This window comes from Globicephala melas, chromosome 14, assembly GCF_963455315.2.
Source record: "Globicephala melas chromosome 14, mGloMel1.2, whole genome shotgun sequence".
Taxonomy (NCBI): domain Eukaryota; kingdom Metazoa; phylum Chordata; class Mammalia; order Artiodactyla; family Delphinidae; genus Globicephala; species Globicephala melas.
The window spans coordinates 15,250,234-15,266,907 of NC_083327.1; the positions used below are offsets into that span (position 1 = coordinate 15,250,234).

General features: G+C 36.9%; 1 protein-coding gene across 1 annotated transcript in view; it reads left to right on the plus strand.

The window, feature by feature from the left end:
• The window catches only part of BCKDHB (branched chain keto acid dehydrogenase E1 subunit beta), a 729,304-nt gene that overhangs the window by 551,299 nt on the left and 161,331 nt on the right, over positions 1 to 16,674 (plus strand). The gene's annotated exons all lie outside the window — the stretch shown is intronic.

Genomic DNA, 16,674 nt, shown 5'->3' on the forward strand with positions numbered 1-16,674 from the left:
CCCTTTTCTCCACACCCTCTCCAGCATTTATTGTTTGTAGATTTTTTGATGATGGCCATTCTGACTGGTGTGAGGTGATATCTCATTGTAGTTTTGATTTGCATTTCTCTAATGATTAGTGATGTTGAGCATCCTTTCATGTGTTTGTTGGCAATCTGTATATCTTCTTTGGAGAAATGTCTGTTTAGGTCTTCTGACCATTTTTGGATTGGGTTATTTGGTTTCTTTCTTTTTTTTTTTTGCGGTACACAGGCCTCCCACTGCCATGGCCTCTCCCTGTGGAGCACAGGCTCTGGACGCGCAGGCTCAGCGGCCATGGCTCACAGGCCCAGCTGCTCCATGGCATGTGGGGTCCTCCCGGACTGGGGCATGAACCCGTGTCCCCTGCATTGGCAGGCGGACTCTCAACCACTGCACCAGCAGGGAAGCCCTATTTGGTTTCTTGATATTGAGTTACATGAGCTGCTTGTAAATTTTGGAGATTAATCCTCTGTCAGCTGCTTCATTTGCAAATACTTTCTCCCATTCTGAGGGTCGTCTTTTTGTCTTGTTTATGGTTTCCTTTGCTGTGCAAAAGCTTTGAAGTTTCATTAGGTCCCATTTGTTTATTTTTGTTTTTATTTCCATTTCTCTAGGAGGTGGGTCAAAAAGGATCTTGCTTTGATTTATCTCATACAGTGTTCTGCCTATGTTTTCCTCTAAAAGTTTAATAGTGTCTAACCTTACATATAGCTCTTTAATCCATTTTGTGTTTATTTTTGTGTATGGTGTTAGGGAGTGTTCTATTTTCATTCTTTTACATGTAGCTGTCCAGTTTTCCCAGCACCACTTATTGAAGAGGCTGTTTTTTCTCCATTGTATATTTTTACCTCCTTTATTAAAAATAAGGTGACCATATGTGGGTGAGTTTATCTCTGGGCTTTCTTTCCTGTTCCATTGATCTATTTATCTGTTTTTGTGCCAGTACCATACTGTCTTAATTACTGTAGCTTTGTAGTGTAGTCTGAAGTCAGGGAGCCTGATTCCTCCAGCTCCATTTTTCATTCTCAAGATGGCATTGACTATTCGGGGTCTTTTGTGTTTCCATAAAAATTGTGGAAGTTTTTGTTCTAGTTCTGTGAAAAATGGCCATTGGTAGATTGATAGGGATTGCATTGAATCTCTTGATTGCTTTGGGTAGTATAGTCATTTTCACAGTGTTGATTCTTCCAATCCAAGAACATGGTGTATCTCTCCATCTGTTGATATAATCTTTAATTTCTGCCATCATTGTATCATAATTTATTGCATACAGGTCTTTTCTCTCCTTAAGTAGGTTTATTCCTAGGTATTTTATTCTTTTTGTTGCAATGGTAAATGGGAGTGTCTCCTAGGTTTATTCCTAGGTATTTTATTCTTTTTGTTGCAATGGTAAATGGGAGTGTTTCCTTAGTTTCTCTTTCAGATTTTCCATCATTAGTGTATAGGAATGCAAGAGATTTCTGTGCATTAATTTTGTATTCTGCTACTTTACCAAATTCATTGATTAGCTCTAGTAGTTTTCTGGTGGCATCTTTAGGATTCTCCATGTATAGTATCTTGTTATCTGCAAACAGTGACAGTTTTACTTCTTTTCCAATTTGGATTCCTTTTATTTCTTTTTCTTCTCTGATTGCTGTGGCTAAAACTTCCAAAATTATGTTGAATAATAGTGTTGAGAGTGGACAACATTGTCTTTTTCCTGATCTTAGTGGAAATGGTCGCAGGTTTTCACCATTGAGAATGATGGTGGCTGGGGGTTTGTCATATATGACCTTTATTATGTTGAGGTAAGTTACCTCTATGCCTACTTTCTGGAGGGTTTTTTTATCACAAATGGGTGTTGAATTTTGTCGAAAGCTTTTTCTGCGTCTGTTGAGATGATCATGTGGTTTTTCTCCTTCAATTTGTTAATATGGTTTATCACATTGATTGATTTATGTATAATGAAGATTCCTTGCATTCCTGGGATAAACTCCATTTGATTGTGGTGTATGATCTTTTTAACGTGCTGTTGGATTCTGTTTAACAGTATTTTGTTGAGGATTTTTGCATCTATGTTCATCAGTGATATTGGCCTGTAGTTTTCTTTCTTTGTGACTTCTTCATCTGGTTTTGGTATCAGGGTGATGGTGGCCTCATAGAATGAGTTTGGGAGCGTTCCTCCCTCTGCTATATTTTGGATGAGTTTGAGAAGGATAGGTGTTAGCTCTTCTCTAAATGTTTGATAGAATTCGCCTGTGAAGCCATCTGGTCCTGGGCTTTTGTTTGTCGGAAGATTTTTAATCACAGTCTAGATTTCAATGCTTGTGATTGGTCTGTTCATATCTTCTCTTTATTCCTGGTTCAGTCTTGGAAGTTGTGCTTTTTGAAGAATTTGTCCATTTCTTCCAGATTGTCCATTTTTTTGCCATATAGTTGCTTGTAGTAATCTCTCATGATGCTTTGTATTTCGCAGTGTCAGTTGTTACTTCTCCTTTTTCATTTCTAATTCTATTGATTTGAGTCTTCTTCCTGTTTTTCTTGATGAGTCTGGCTAATGGTTTATCAATTTTGTTTATCTTCTCAAAGAACCAGCTTTTAGTTTTATTGATCTTTGCTCTCGTTTCCTTCATTCCTTTTTCATTTATTTCTGATCTGATCTTTATGATTTCTTTCCTTCTGCTAACTTCAGGGTTTTTTTGTTCTTCTTTCTCTGATTGCTTTAGGTGTAAGGTTAGGTTGTTTATTTGAGATGTCTCTTGAGGTAGGATTTTATTGCTATAAACTTCCCACTAAGAACTGCTTTTGCTGTGTCCCATAGGTTCTGGGTCATCCTGTTTTCATTGTCATTTGTTTCTAGGTGTTTTTTGATTTCCTCTTTGATTTCTTTGGTGATCTCTTGGTTATTAAATAGTGTACTGTTTAGCCTCCATGTGTTTGTAGTTTTTACAAATTTTTTCCTATAATTGGTATCTAGTCTCATAGCGTTGTGTTCAGTGAAGATACTTGATACAATTTCAATTTTCTTAAATTTACCAAGCCTTGACTTGTGACCCAAGATATGATCTATCCTGGAGAATGTTCCATGAGCACTTGAGAAGATCGTGTATTCTGTTGTTTTTGGATGGAACATCATATAAATATCAGTTAAGTCCATCTTGTTTAAAGTATCATTTAAAGCTTGTGTTTCCTTATTTATTTTCATTTTGGATGATCTGTTCTTTGGTGAAAGTGGGGTGTTAAAGTCCCTTACTATCACAGTGTTATTGTTGATTTCCCCTTTTATGGCTGTTAGCATTTGCCTTATGTGTTGAGGTGTGCCTATGTTGGGTGCATAAATGTTTACAAGTGCTATGTCTTCTTCTTGGATTGATCCCTTGATCATTATGTAGTGTCCTTCTTTGTCTCTTGTAGTAGTCTTTATTTTAAAGTCTATTTTGTCTGATATGAGAATTGCTCCTCCAGCTTTCTTTTGATTTCCATTTGCATGGAATATCTTTTTCTGTCCCCTCACTTTCAGTCTCTATTTGTCTAGGTCTGAAGTGGGTCTCTTGTAGACAGCATATATATGGGTCTCCTTTTTGTATCCATTCTGCCAGTCTATGACTTTTGGTGGGAGCATTTAATCCATTTACGTTTAAGGTGATTATCGATATGTGTTTCCCTATTACCATTTTCTTAATTGTTTTGGGTTTGTTATTGTAGGTCTTTTCCTTCTCTTTTGTTTCCTGCCTAGAGAAGTTGCTTTAGCATTTGTTGTAAAGCTGGTTTGGTGGTGCTGAATTCTCTTAGCTTTTGCTTGTCTGTAAAGGTTTTAATTTCTCCATTGAATCTAATGCGATCTTTGCTTAGTAGAATAATCTTGGTTGTAGGTTTTTCCCTTGCATCACTTTGAATATGTCCTGCCACTGCCTTCTGGCTTGCAGAGTTTCTACTGAAAGATCAGCTGTTAACCTTATGGGGATTCACTGGTATGTTATTTGTTGCTTTTTCCTTGCTGCTTTCAGTATTTTTCCTTTGTATTTAGTTTTTGCTAGTTTGATTAATATGTGTCTTGGCATGTTTCTCCTTGGATTTATCCTGTATGGGACTTGCTGCGCTTCGTTGACTTGTTTGACTATTTCCTTTCCCATATTAGGGTAGTTTTCAACTAAAATCTCTTCAAATATTTTCTCAGTCTGTTTCTTTTTTTCTTCTTCTAGCACCCCTGTAATTCGAATGTTGGTGCATTTAATGTTGTCCAAGAGGTCTTTGAGACTGTCCTCAATTCTTTTCATTCTTTTTTCTTTATTCTGCTCTGCAGTAGCTGTTTCCACTGTTTTATCTTCCCAGTCACTTATCCGTTCTTCTGCCTCAGTTATTCTGCTATTGATTCCCTCTAGAGTATTTTTAGTTTCATTTATTGTGTAGTTCATCATTGTTTGTTTGATCCTTACTTCTTCTAGGTACTTGTTAAACATTTCTTGTATTTTCTCCATTCTATTTCCAAGATTTTGGATCATCTTTACTATCATTACTCTGAATTCTTTTTCAGGTTGACTGCCTACTTTCTCTTCATTTGGTCTGGTCGGTTTTTACCTTGCTCCTTCATCTGCTGTGTGTTTCTCTGTCTTCTCATTTTGTTTAACTTACTGTGTTTGGGGTTTCCGTTTCACAGGCTTCAGTTTCATAGTTCCTATTGTTTTTGGTGTCTTCCCCTGTGGCTGAGGTTAGTACAGTGGGTTGTGTAGGCAGGCTTCCTGGTGGCGGGGACTAGTTCCTGTGTTCTGGTGGATGAGGCTGGATCTTCTCTCTCTGGTGGGCAGGGTTACATCCAATGGTATGTTTTGGGGTGTTTGTGACCTTATTATGATATTAGGCAGCCTCTCTGTTAATGGGTGGGGTTGTGTTCCTGTCTTGCTAGTTGTTTGGCACAGGGGTTCAGTACTGTAGCTTGCTGGTCATTGAGTGGAGCTGGGTCTTAGCATTGAGATAGAGATATCTGGGAGAGCTTTTGCTGTTTGATATCATGAGGAGCCAAGAAGTATCTGGTGTACCAATGTCCTGAGCTTGGCTCTCCCACCTCAGAGGCACAGGCCTGACACCTGGCTGGAGCATCAGGATTCTGTCAGCCACACGGCTCAGGAGAGAAGTGAGATAAAAAGAAAGAAAGAAAAAAATAAAATAAAATAAAGTTATTAAAATAAAAAATAATTATAAAAATTAAAAAGTACTAAAGGAAAGGAAAAAAAAAAAGAAGAGAGCAACCAAACCCAAAAACAAATCCACCAATGATAACAAGTGCTAAAAACTATACCAAAACAAACAAACATAAAAAACGGACAGGCAGAACCCTAGGACAAATGGTAAAAGCAAAACTATACAGACAAAGTCACACAAAGAAGCCTAAGGATACACACTCAAAAAAAGAGAAAAAGGAAAAAGAAATCTATAAATCTATAAAAAAAGGAGGAAGAGAGCAACCAAATCAATAAACAAATCTACCAATGATAATAAGCTCTAATTACTAAACTAAGATAAACATAAAACCAGAAACAAATTTGATGCAGAAAGCACACCCCAAGTTTACAGTTGCTCCCAAAGTCCACTGCCTAAATTTTGGGATGATTCATTGTGTATTCAGGTATTCCACAGATGCAGGGCACATCAAGTTGATTGTAGAGATTTAATCTGATGCTCTTGAGGTTGCTGGGAGAAATTTCCCTTTCTCTTCTTTGTTCACATAGTTCCTGGAGTTCAGCTTTGGATTTGGCCCCGCCTGTTCGTGTAGGTCACCTGAGGGCATCTATTCTTTGCCCAGACAGGGCGGGGTTAAAGGAGCAGCTGATTATGGGGCTCTGGCTCACCTAGGCTGGGGGGGGAGGGAGGGGTATGGAATGGGGGGCGAGCTTACAGTGGCAGTGGCCAGCGTGACGTTGCAGCAGCCTGAGGCACTCTGTGTGTTCTCCTGGGGAAGTTGTCCCTGGATCACAGGACCCTGGCAGTGGTGGCTGCCCAGGCTCCTGGGGGGTGTGGAGAGTGACCTGTGCTCGCACACAGGCTTCTTGGTGGCGGCAGCAGCAGCCTTAGCGTCTCATGCCATCTCTGGTGTCTGTGCTGATAACTGCGGCTCGTGCCCATCTCTGGAGTTCTTTTATGTGGTGCTCTGAATCCCCTCCCCTCTTGCACCCCGAAACAATTGTCTCTTGCTACTTAGGCAGTTCCAGACTTTTTCTTGGACTCTCTCCTGGCTAGCTGTGGCGTGCTAGTCCCCTTCATGCTGTGTTCACGCCGCCAACCCCCGTACTCTCCCTGCGCTCCAACCGAAGCCCGAGCCTCAGCTCCCAGCCCTGGCCGCCCCAGTGGGTGAGCAGACAAGCCTCTCGGGCTGGTCAGTGCCAGTCGGCACCGATCCTCTGTGCGGGAATCTCTCCGCTTTGCCCTCCACGCCCCTGTGGCTGTGCTCTCCTCTGCGGCTCCGAAGCTTCCCCACTCCGCCACCCGCAGTCTCCGCCCGCGAAGGGGCTTCCTAGTGTGTGGAAACCTTTCCTCCTTCACGGCTCCCTCCCTGAGGTGCAAGTCCCCTTCCTGTTCTTTTGTCTCTGTTGTTTCTTTTTTCTTTTGCCTTTCCCAGGTATGTGGGGGGTTTCTTGCCTTTTGGGAGGTCTGAGGTCTTCTGCCAATGTTCAGTAGGTGTTCTGTAGGAGTTGTTCCACGTGTAGATATATCTCTGGTGTATCTGTGGGAGGAAGGTGATCTGCATATTACTCCTCTGCTGTCTTGTTCTGAGAGAGCTATTACTTTCTTTTGTTGGTGTTTGATCCAATTTCTTCTTATAGACAGAATTTAAAGATATTTTCTAAGAAAAGTATTTGTGTTCCTCAAAAATTATAGCATTGATATTTTCTAAATATAAAACTTGGCAAGTTCTGGGTTACTGAAGAAGGTTCAGTGAGGCTGTTACGTAAGCTAGAATAATAAATGGAGTAAAAAAAAGGAAAGAAATCAAAGTGGATTGGGGATTTCTTTGATAAGCGGAAAAAAGATACTAGTAGAACAAAGGACAATATATTGAGTAGAAGGTAAAGAGGTAAAGAGAGAGTAGGAGAGAGAGAGAGAGAGAGAGAGAGAGGGAGAGAAACAGAGAGAAATAGAGAGAGACAGACAAAGAGAGAAACCAGAATTGAGAACTGAGAGATGGGAAGAGACAGCCCTGATTGTACCAGGTCAGGTTGCATCTAAAGACTGATGTCTCCTGGATTTTTTATTTTCTCTGTGGTTGTTCTTAGAATGATCTTAGAAGCTGTCACTGAAGGTTAAGACACATGAGAGAATTTAATCAGAAGATTTTAATATTTTTAAGGGTGGTAAACCTAGCTGATGAGAATAACATAAAGTAATGCAGGATTTCTTCCAATTAAAAAAATGTCAAAACCCCATGCAATGGCTTTAATATCTTTGTAGAGATGCACAGTTTCAGAATGTCTGGTTCACATTATGGTCTCTGGTGCCTCCTGGGGTTGTGCATGTGCTATGTGTCATGCAGTATTAGAGCTGCCAGAGAGACACATAAATACTTCTAGAGGGCTGAAGAACACAAGACCATCAGATCATTTAAGGAAGTTAATTTCATGTGTGTGTGTGTGTATACACATACATACATCTACATATATATCCCGTATACGCACACACACACATACATATACACTATGTTGCTGTGTATCATGTATATATAGATATCCACTGTTCACTCTGAGAAGTAGTTTATCTGAAAGGCTTTAGTTTTCTGGGATAAGGTGGAAGAGTTAGGAAATAATAAGATTTAACCCAAAGACATGAACTCTGTGGACTTCTAAGCAGATCCCATGACACATTAGTCATAAAAATAACTTTAGCTTAGTTTTTATTATTTTTTTATTTTGTGTGGTTTTTTTTTTTTTTGCGGTATGCGGGCCTCTCACTGTTGTGGCCTCTCCCGTTGCAGAGCACAGGCTCCGGACACGCAGGCTCGGAGGCCATGGCTCACGGGCCCAGCCGCTCCATGGCATGTGGGATCTTCCCGGACCGGGGCACAAACCCATGTCCCCTGCATCGGCAGGCGGACTCTCAACCACTGCACCACCAGGGAAGCCCTAGCTTAGTTTTTAGAGTCCTGACAAAAATGACCCTGGATAACTACAATTCCAGATTTCACACCTGAGACAAAACCTCGGGTTTTCAAGCCACCTCAGCCTCACCAGCTGAGAAGGTGGTTGCCTCCTAGGAGATAAATGTCTTTAACTCCAAGGAGAACAGAAACTCTAGCTCTGAGAATTGAGCATTGAGGGATGCAGCAACCAAACCTACAGGACTGCAGTTTTTGGTGGTGAAATATTATTTGTGCAGATTTCAGCAGTTTAATCTTTTAAAAAAACTTATGGAGATATTATCCTGGTAGGGTAACAAATGAATAACTGAGTAACGAATGCTTAAACTTCTGATTGTTAGTTGAAGTCTTACAACATTATAAAATAAGATTTGACCGTGTAAAAAATCTCAAAGCTTGTATTTATAAGCATGTCTTTATGAGAATTACTGAGGTGCATAGGAAGGCTTCTCTAATCATCTGGGTGTCCTTCAAAAGGAAATTAAATTTATTACATTTGTAACTACAGTTTTAAAATATTGAAGGGAAATATACATAATTACATTGTAAAATCTCTATTGCTAATGATTATTAAAATAGGCTCAGTTAATACATAGAATAATAAGATTTATAAATTGAACAGAAAGATTAAGAAAGAAGTGTTTTGAATTGGTAACTTTAAAAAAGGGGAATAATAATATACCAAGGTTCCCAGTGAATAATTGTTTTGACTCAAAAATCCACCTTCTAGGACATCCAAAAAACTCAGCTTGACAATATAGCTATGCTTAAAGTCAAAACCATCCTTGGACTTTTCAGTTAAGGTGTAAGTTACTCTGAGTTGGTTATTCTAAGACTTGGAATAGAACATGTTTTGACTAATACAGCAGATTTGAGGAGATTTTGGAATGTGGGGGCAGGGGGAGGGGGAGAAAGAAAGACTTTGGGAGGTATGTTGGGATTTTAAGAGTATTTGGGGGAAATAGGATTTAAAAAGTCATGCTGTGTATTTGAAGAAAATTCCACATTGAGACCGAGCAGTATTAGACAACCGTTCTTTGAAGGTTGTAGAGAAAATTTGGAAAATGCCAAAATATGTAAGTTATTCAGTCATAATCCTACCACCCAGAAATAACTAGTTAATATATCCGTGTCTTTCCTTCTAGTCTTTTACTATTTCTATGTATGTATATTTGTGTGCTTGTATTAAATATGTAATGATGACAATATATATCAATATATCTATTCTATCTCTGTATATTTGATACATCTTATATACACACATACAGTTTTGTATCCTACTCTTTCAGTGAACTTCACGTTGTAAAATATTTTAAAATCTATATTTCAAAACTCTTTTTTTTTTTTTGGCTTGAGACTACCGTGGTTTTCAAGATAAAGTCTAATTCCTGCTATTCACTATTAAGCAGATAAAGTGATCTAAATTCTCTACAGACCTTCGAACCTGGTTTCAAACATTTATCTATATCTCATGGAGTTCGACTGCCTGGACTTTTAGGTTCCAAGACATGTGGACATATGTTAGACATGATAAGACACAGGTGAAGCACTTTGATCCTTGATTCAGGTACCACTTCCTCCCCCCTTCCTGCCACTCACAAGTAGGGCTGCCAGATAAAATACAAGATGCTCAGTTCAAGGTGAATTTCATATAAACAACAGATAATTTTTTAACAGAAGTATGCTCCATGCAATAGTTGACACATACTTATACTAAAATATTATTCATTATTTTTGTGAAATTTAAGTTTAACTGGGTATACTCTATTTTTATTTGCTCAGTCTGACAACCCTACCCACAACTCTGCCAGTTGCATCAGGTTGAAGCAGAGATGGGTCTCAGAGTCCTGGTTAACACGTCCCTCTCTGGTCCACTTCCAATTCTCCCTTGTCCCGTATGCATTCTCAATAACAGTAAGATAGCCCCTGGTCAAAGTAAAAGGCAATGAGATGCTGACCTAGAGTGGTTATAAGAGGAATGGGAAAGAAGAAATAGGTAAGAAGTATTTTGGATATAGAATTGAGAGAGTAAAGGTTCAAGGATGACTCAAGATTTTCACTCGAGGCATGTAGGACGATGACTACGCCATTGAGTGTGACAGGAAAATCAGGAGGTGGGGCCATTTTAAAACCAGCATGACATCGAGTTGAAGATGATTGATTATCAGGTAACTTGTTCAACACAGGTCCCACTCCTAAGGTTTTGCCTTATAACAGATTATTGAGGATTTGATTGGAACTGTTTCAAAAAAGAATCCTTTTATTTCTTTTTTAACACTTGGAAGAACACAGACCACAAGAATTGGTTTGATGTATTCTTCCTGCTTATCCCCCACTCCTGACCAGCCCTTATCCTTTTTCTACATCAACTGAAATAAACAGGGGTTTTAAATAAGGATGTTTCTAGAAAGTATCTGAATTGTTACAACCAGGATTTTTATTTCAAAAATCATTAAAAACACTCCTCAGAGCTCAATGAAGAATGTACCCACTATTAAGATAAAAAGGAGGTTTTATGAGATTAGGTTCCAGCTGGCCTGTGTGACTGGACTCAGAGATTTACTTAATAGATTTATGTAACCAGAAGGGCAACTGTCATGATACATGGAAAGAATAATGTTACATGTAACTATCTACTCCTCACCAGCCCCCCCCATCAAAACCTGATGATTAAATAAAATATTGATGCCTAATATAGTTAAAGAGTAGGGAAAGGGAATAATGTCATTTATTTATATAACCTTTTTGGAGGGCATTTTAGCAAAATTAATTAAGCATATTAAAAATATGCCCATAACCTAGAAATACCCATTTAAAAATTAAATTAAGAACATATACAGAGATGTTTATATAAAGATGTTCATAGCAGCATTGTTTAGAATAAATATTTTAAAAAAAGAATGCAGAAGTATCAGAGGTAACATGTTACAAAAGCCTTTTTTTTAATTACTTCTAAAAAAGAAAGGACTTCCCTGGTGGTGAAGTGGTTAAGAATCTGCCTGCCAATGCAGGGGACATGGGTTTGATCCCTGGTCTGGGAAGATCTCACACACACACACACAAAAACAAACAAAGAAAACAAACCTCATTAATGTCCATTAATAACAGATTAAATAATAATTATATATTTCCATATAATAGAATTTTATCTGGACTTTACATATTAAATAGTAAATGACTTAGGAAAAGTATCACAATATTAAATTTAAAAAAGGTATAAAATATTAAGCCCACAGTATTTTTGCAGTTTTCCTAAAAATAATATCAGCATATTTTCCAAGGCATGGGAGTGAGAGAGACCATTAAAGGAAGGAAAATATTGAAAAGAGGGGCCAGGATACTGCCCCAAGACTACTGAGATCAAAAGGCCACATTGGGAGAGAAATTAGTGAAAAAGACTGAGAAAATGTGGTAAGAACAGGTCAGTGAAAAATGGCAAAAGGCACTAAATTAAAGAAGGTGTTTTACAAAGGGGATGGTGCCAAAAAGTCTACACAATTTCAGAAAGAGTAGGAAAAGGATTATGAAACATTTCAGAAAAGATCAAGTAAGAAGAGAAATAGGTAAAATAATAACAGTGTTTAGGGAAAGGATATTTTAAATAGAGTAGTAGAGATATAAACTTGATTGAATAATAAAGAAGATAGGGGAAACAATAGAGTGTAAAACCGAAGAACCAAGTGGTATTTAAGTCTCTCTAATATATAATGGGGAAAACTCCAGAATTTAAGATCTTGAAAACTATTTGTTAAAATATGAAAGTTAAATTTTAAAAAATACATAAATCTTCATAGAAAAACTGGAAGAATATGAAACAAAGTGTTAATAGTGATTATCTGTGTGGCAAGATAAGTGGTTCTTATTTTCTTCCACCTGTTTTTATTTTCCAATTTACTACAACTATCATGTATTGCCTTTGAAATTAAAAAAATATGCAATTTAATAAACAACTATTTAAATAAAATTATGGATTAGTATTGCATGCCTTTAAATTTCAACTTTGGTGGTGGAGGGGAAATCCTATTAAAACCATTTGTTTATTGTTTAAAAATACTGAAAGTGTATTATCAGGAAAGAACTTTGTTCTTCAAACCTAGGAGACTACCTATAATTTTTGCATTTGTAGGGTTGCTCTAAGTTTGAGTTCATCTAATCTTGTAAAAAAAGTGACCTCTAGTTTTTAAAGCTATATTTTAAAAGGTCTCTAAAATGCTGGAAAAAAAATTTTTGGACATAAAAATTGCTCTTTAAATAACACTTGATGTCCTGTGTATGAAGGAACTAGAAATGTAGATTTGGAATTTAGAAGCAAAAATGCTTTGCAAAATAGCTTTTAGGTTCTATTCAGGCCTTTTGAAAAAATAGCTTTAAAAAGTGAAAGTAACCTATGATGAAAGTCACTCTAACTTGTTAACTTAATGCAAAGTATCTAAAAGCAAAATTCAACCCTTTTACATGATTGACACAGACCAAGTAGTTCCCCATGAATCTCTTCAGTCTCAAATCAAATGAAAATGCTCTTAAACCAAACTGTAATGACTCTTAAAATAGAAAGTTTCTTGAGTTTATGGGGAACCACAACCTTTCAACCACCCATAAAGCATTCTACAAGTAGGAATAGGCATCTATTTTGGGTGAAGTATTTTGAGTCCAGATCTTAAGGACAATGCTCAAGTTCTTCCTTTGGGCATTTCTGGGGTGGTGTAGGAAGAACTAACATTTTGTGTGGTCTGCGTTTCTAAAGTAATGACAAATCACTGAAAAGATCTGGAAGGGGAGCAGATAATGCACTCAGATCTCACTTGTGTCATGTTCTCTGGGCAATGAAATCTTCGAGGGATGACACAAACGGAATTACTTGGACTTATTTTGTTAATTTTAGTGGGTATCGGTGTGATATCATCCCTCTGAAGTCTTCTAGGGAGGACCGATTACTCATTTTAAACAACTGTTTGCCCAAGTACATTACTCTTAAACTCACCCTTGACCATTGCCTTGTTTTATGGTTGCACGTGATACTGCCGATTCTGTGTTTCTGAGCCAGTCTTCCTGTTAACAGCAGGGCTTATATTTGAGCTGTTTCTGGAGGAGATGTCTTGACACATGGCTTCAATCTCCCTTCTCCGGCAGCTTGTGAAGCCAGCCAGTTGGCAGATTCCAGGTCTGTAGCAGAAATATGGGCTGCTATTCTTGCACTGAGCTGGGTTTCTGTTGTTATAGCAAAAATAAGCTTCCCACAACATGTGAAATAGTATAAGAGAAGAAGAGAAGTAAGGTGGGGATGGCAGAGGTGGGGGGTACATGGAGGCATTTATAGATGATGAGATATGGAAAATAATACAGAGCTGATACTGTCAAGTGTATCTGGGCCGCTATTGGGTAAGTATGGGCACTTATCACCGTTTCCATTTGTGGAGTGTAGTGTCTGTTCAAAATCTGGTGGTGTTGCAATAGTTGATTCTCTCAGGCTTCAATAATGTTTTCCAAGATGGAGATTATAAAAATTACATTTTTCCATTTCCATGTTTCTTTGTATGGATGAAGTAAAAATGGAGTTCAAATTTAGTTTCACTGTTAAATATATGACATTAGGCAATTAATTTATCTTCTTGGACTTTAATTTTTCCTATCTGTACAATGAAACTTTGGGGTAGATGATCTCCAAGATCTGTATTTACTCTCAAATTTGAAATTTATCATTTACAGTATTGGCCTGCCCCGCCTCGAACAGAGGTTCCTGTTCTCAATCCTAATAACCTAAAAGGCTGACTTGAAATGTTTGCTCTTATTTTAGGCAGATTCCCGTCTTGTGACTAAGGACCCCTCTCCTCAGGGTTTGAGGCTTAAAAGTCTCTTAGTTCATGTATGTCTGACATAGATGAGTATAGGCTGGGAACAAAAATGATTTTTCTTACAATTAAAGACCTTGCTTCTTCACAGAACTTTGGAAATATTGAAAGGGAGAATGTTTTGAGATATGATAGTATTTACTTTGACAACATAACCTCTATAAGTGAGCATGGTGATATTCTACATTATGTTTATTAAGGTAACAAAATAATGTGACAAATTGTTGAAAATCTTAAGTCAAAGCTATTGTTTCCTGGAATCAATAGGGTCAGAATTTGTTAGAGAAATACATTTAGATACTTTGGCATGATTTGCTTACTTGTTTAACAAATATTTATTGAGTACCTATTATGTAACAAGCACTTTTCTCAGTGTTTGGAATGTATCAGTGAAAAAACAGACAATGACCTCTGTGCTCATGGAGCTTACATTCTGTTTGTTTTATTAGCTGCTAAGGAACATGAGTTATTTAACAGATTTGAAACAATTTTTTTTTCAGAAGCAAAAATTGATAGCTGAAGTGTAACTCATAATTATTCTCCACTTTATTACTTCCAAAAAAATACGACATGCTCTTTCTCCAAACATCTTGATAACTTGCTAAAGTCACACATGTTCTCAAATAGCCTGTAAATGGGTTGTATTAAATAATAAAAATGACAGTGGTGTTCTCTTTTGGGTTAATTTTAGTGTGTCTCAGTGTCATAAGAAGATTACGTTTGGACAGTTGGAGGATAGAGCTACAAATATTTCCCTAACAACACAACATACAATAAAACAGAAGCAAAGAAGCAAATAATCATATAAGTAACAAGAAACTTAATTTTTGTGAAGTCATTAATCTGGTAGTAGTTCTCTCTTATCTAGATAAATAATTTAAACACAGTGTTCAATTTGCCAGTCCTTTGGATGGCATCAAACTATTAAACACATTTCATGTTATGCCTATTTTATTTGATTAGTTATGATAATTATGTCATATAAATAGAGATCAATAGCATCTTGGTTGTGCAACACTTTTAAAAAATACTTTATTAAAATGATTTTTTCAGCAATAGAAAACTGATAATTCATTTCACTAAATGTTATGGCTAAACTTTTTTTCTCCTAAAATTCTGACACACATTTTCATTTATCAATATTTTGCCAAGAGCTAAGCAGCTGTACATATTTGGAAGTAAAAAGCAGAGCAACTTCCTTTAAAAAATTTTTTGGAAGTTGAAATTTCCTTAACAAACTCTGTGGTTCATATTGAAAATAAAATTTGATGGCTTCTTTTTAAATGCTCTTTTGCTGTGTCAGTACTTGGCAATGAACCATTTTTATGAATTCCATCACTGTTTTCTCTAGGGATTATATTAAAAACTAGGCATCAGTATTATTCTTGGTACTAATTGCCTGAGAAATTAATTGGCGGGATGGGTATTTGTTTATGAATTGATGACCCAGAGTTAGCCTCGACATCCAGGATCTAGTATTGATATTTCATGAAATATTGCAGAAATATTTGGAAATTTCCAGGAGTATTTTTACTGCCTCAAAAAGATTTCATCATATGCTGACAAAAAGTATGGCAAAACTAGGCCATGGCAGGGTACCATTGTTCTTACTCTGAAGTGAATCAGAGACTTCGTACATTTATAAGAGTACATCTTAAAATTTGGGTCCTATTGTTTTTATTTTTTAATTGAAATATAGCTGATTTACAAGATGATATTAGTTTCAGGTATGCAACATTGTGATTCAATATTTTTAAAGATTATATTCTTTTAAAGTTATTTTAAAATATTGGCTATATATATTCATTGTGCTGTACAATATATATTGTAGCTTGTTTATTTTATACTTAGTAGCTTGTACCTTTTAACACCTTAACCTCATGCCCCTCCCTCCTTCCCTCTTCTCTCTGGTAACCAAGAGTTTGTTCTCTATATCTGTGAATCTGTTTCTGTTCTGTGATATTCATTTGTTTTATTTTTTAGATTCCACATATAAGTGATAACATACAATATTTGTCTTTGGCTTATTTTACTTAACATAATAACCTGTAGGTCCATCCATGTTGCTGCAAATGGAAAAATTTCATTGTTTTTTATGGCTGAGTAGTATTCCATTGTGTGTGTGTATGTGTGTGTATATCACATCTTCTTTATCCATTCATCTGTTGATGGTCGGTCCAAGAGTTTTAATGTAGTTTTGCAAGAAAAAAGTAATGTGGGGTACATGGTGGATTATGCCTTTGCTTTCTTTTCTAATACAGTTATGAGGGGTGGTGAACATCCATTCATCTCTTCCCCATTCCTACGAAATTGTGATGTAATCAATAAAGATTCCTTGACTTAGGATTTTTGTCATTAATAATTTTTCTTCCCATGGCAGTCATGGGAGGTCAATCTGGTTTAGTCACATTCTGTATTTCTAACTTGGGTCATACAATTGGAATATACGAACAGCCTTACTTTGTCATAGCCTTCCATTGAATATTTGAGCACACGAATCCTGTGAAACTAGAAAGATCAATAAGGATTTGTTTTTTCAGATTTCTATGATTAGTTATTTTTCTTAAATTTTTTTTTTATAAATTAGGGAACTATTACATAAAATTTTTTTTCTGATAATCAGCCTATTTTGCATAGTATTCCAACAATTATTATGGCCTTCAGAAAGTAATATAACTAATTGGAGAAATATCCAACTGA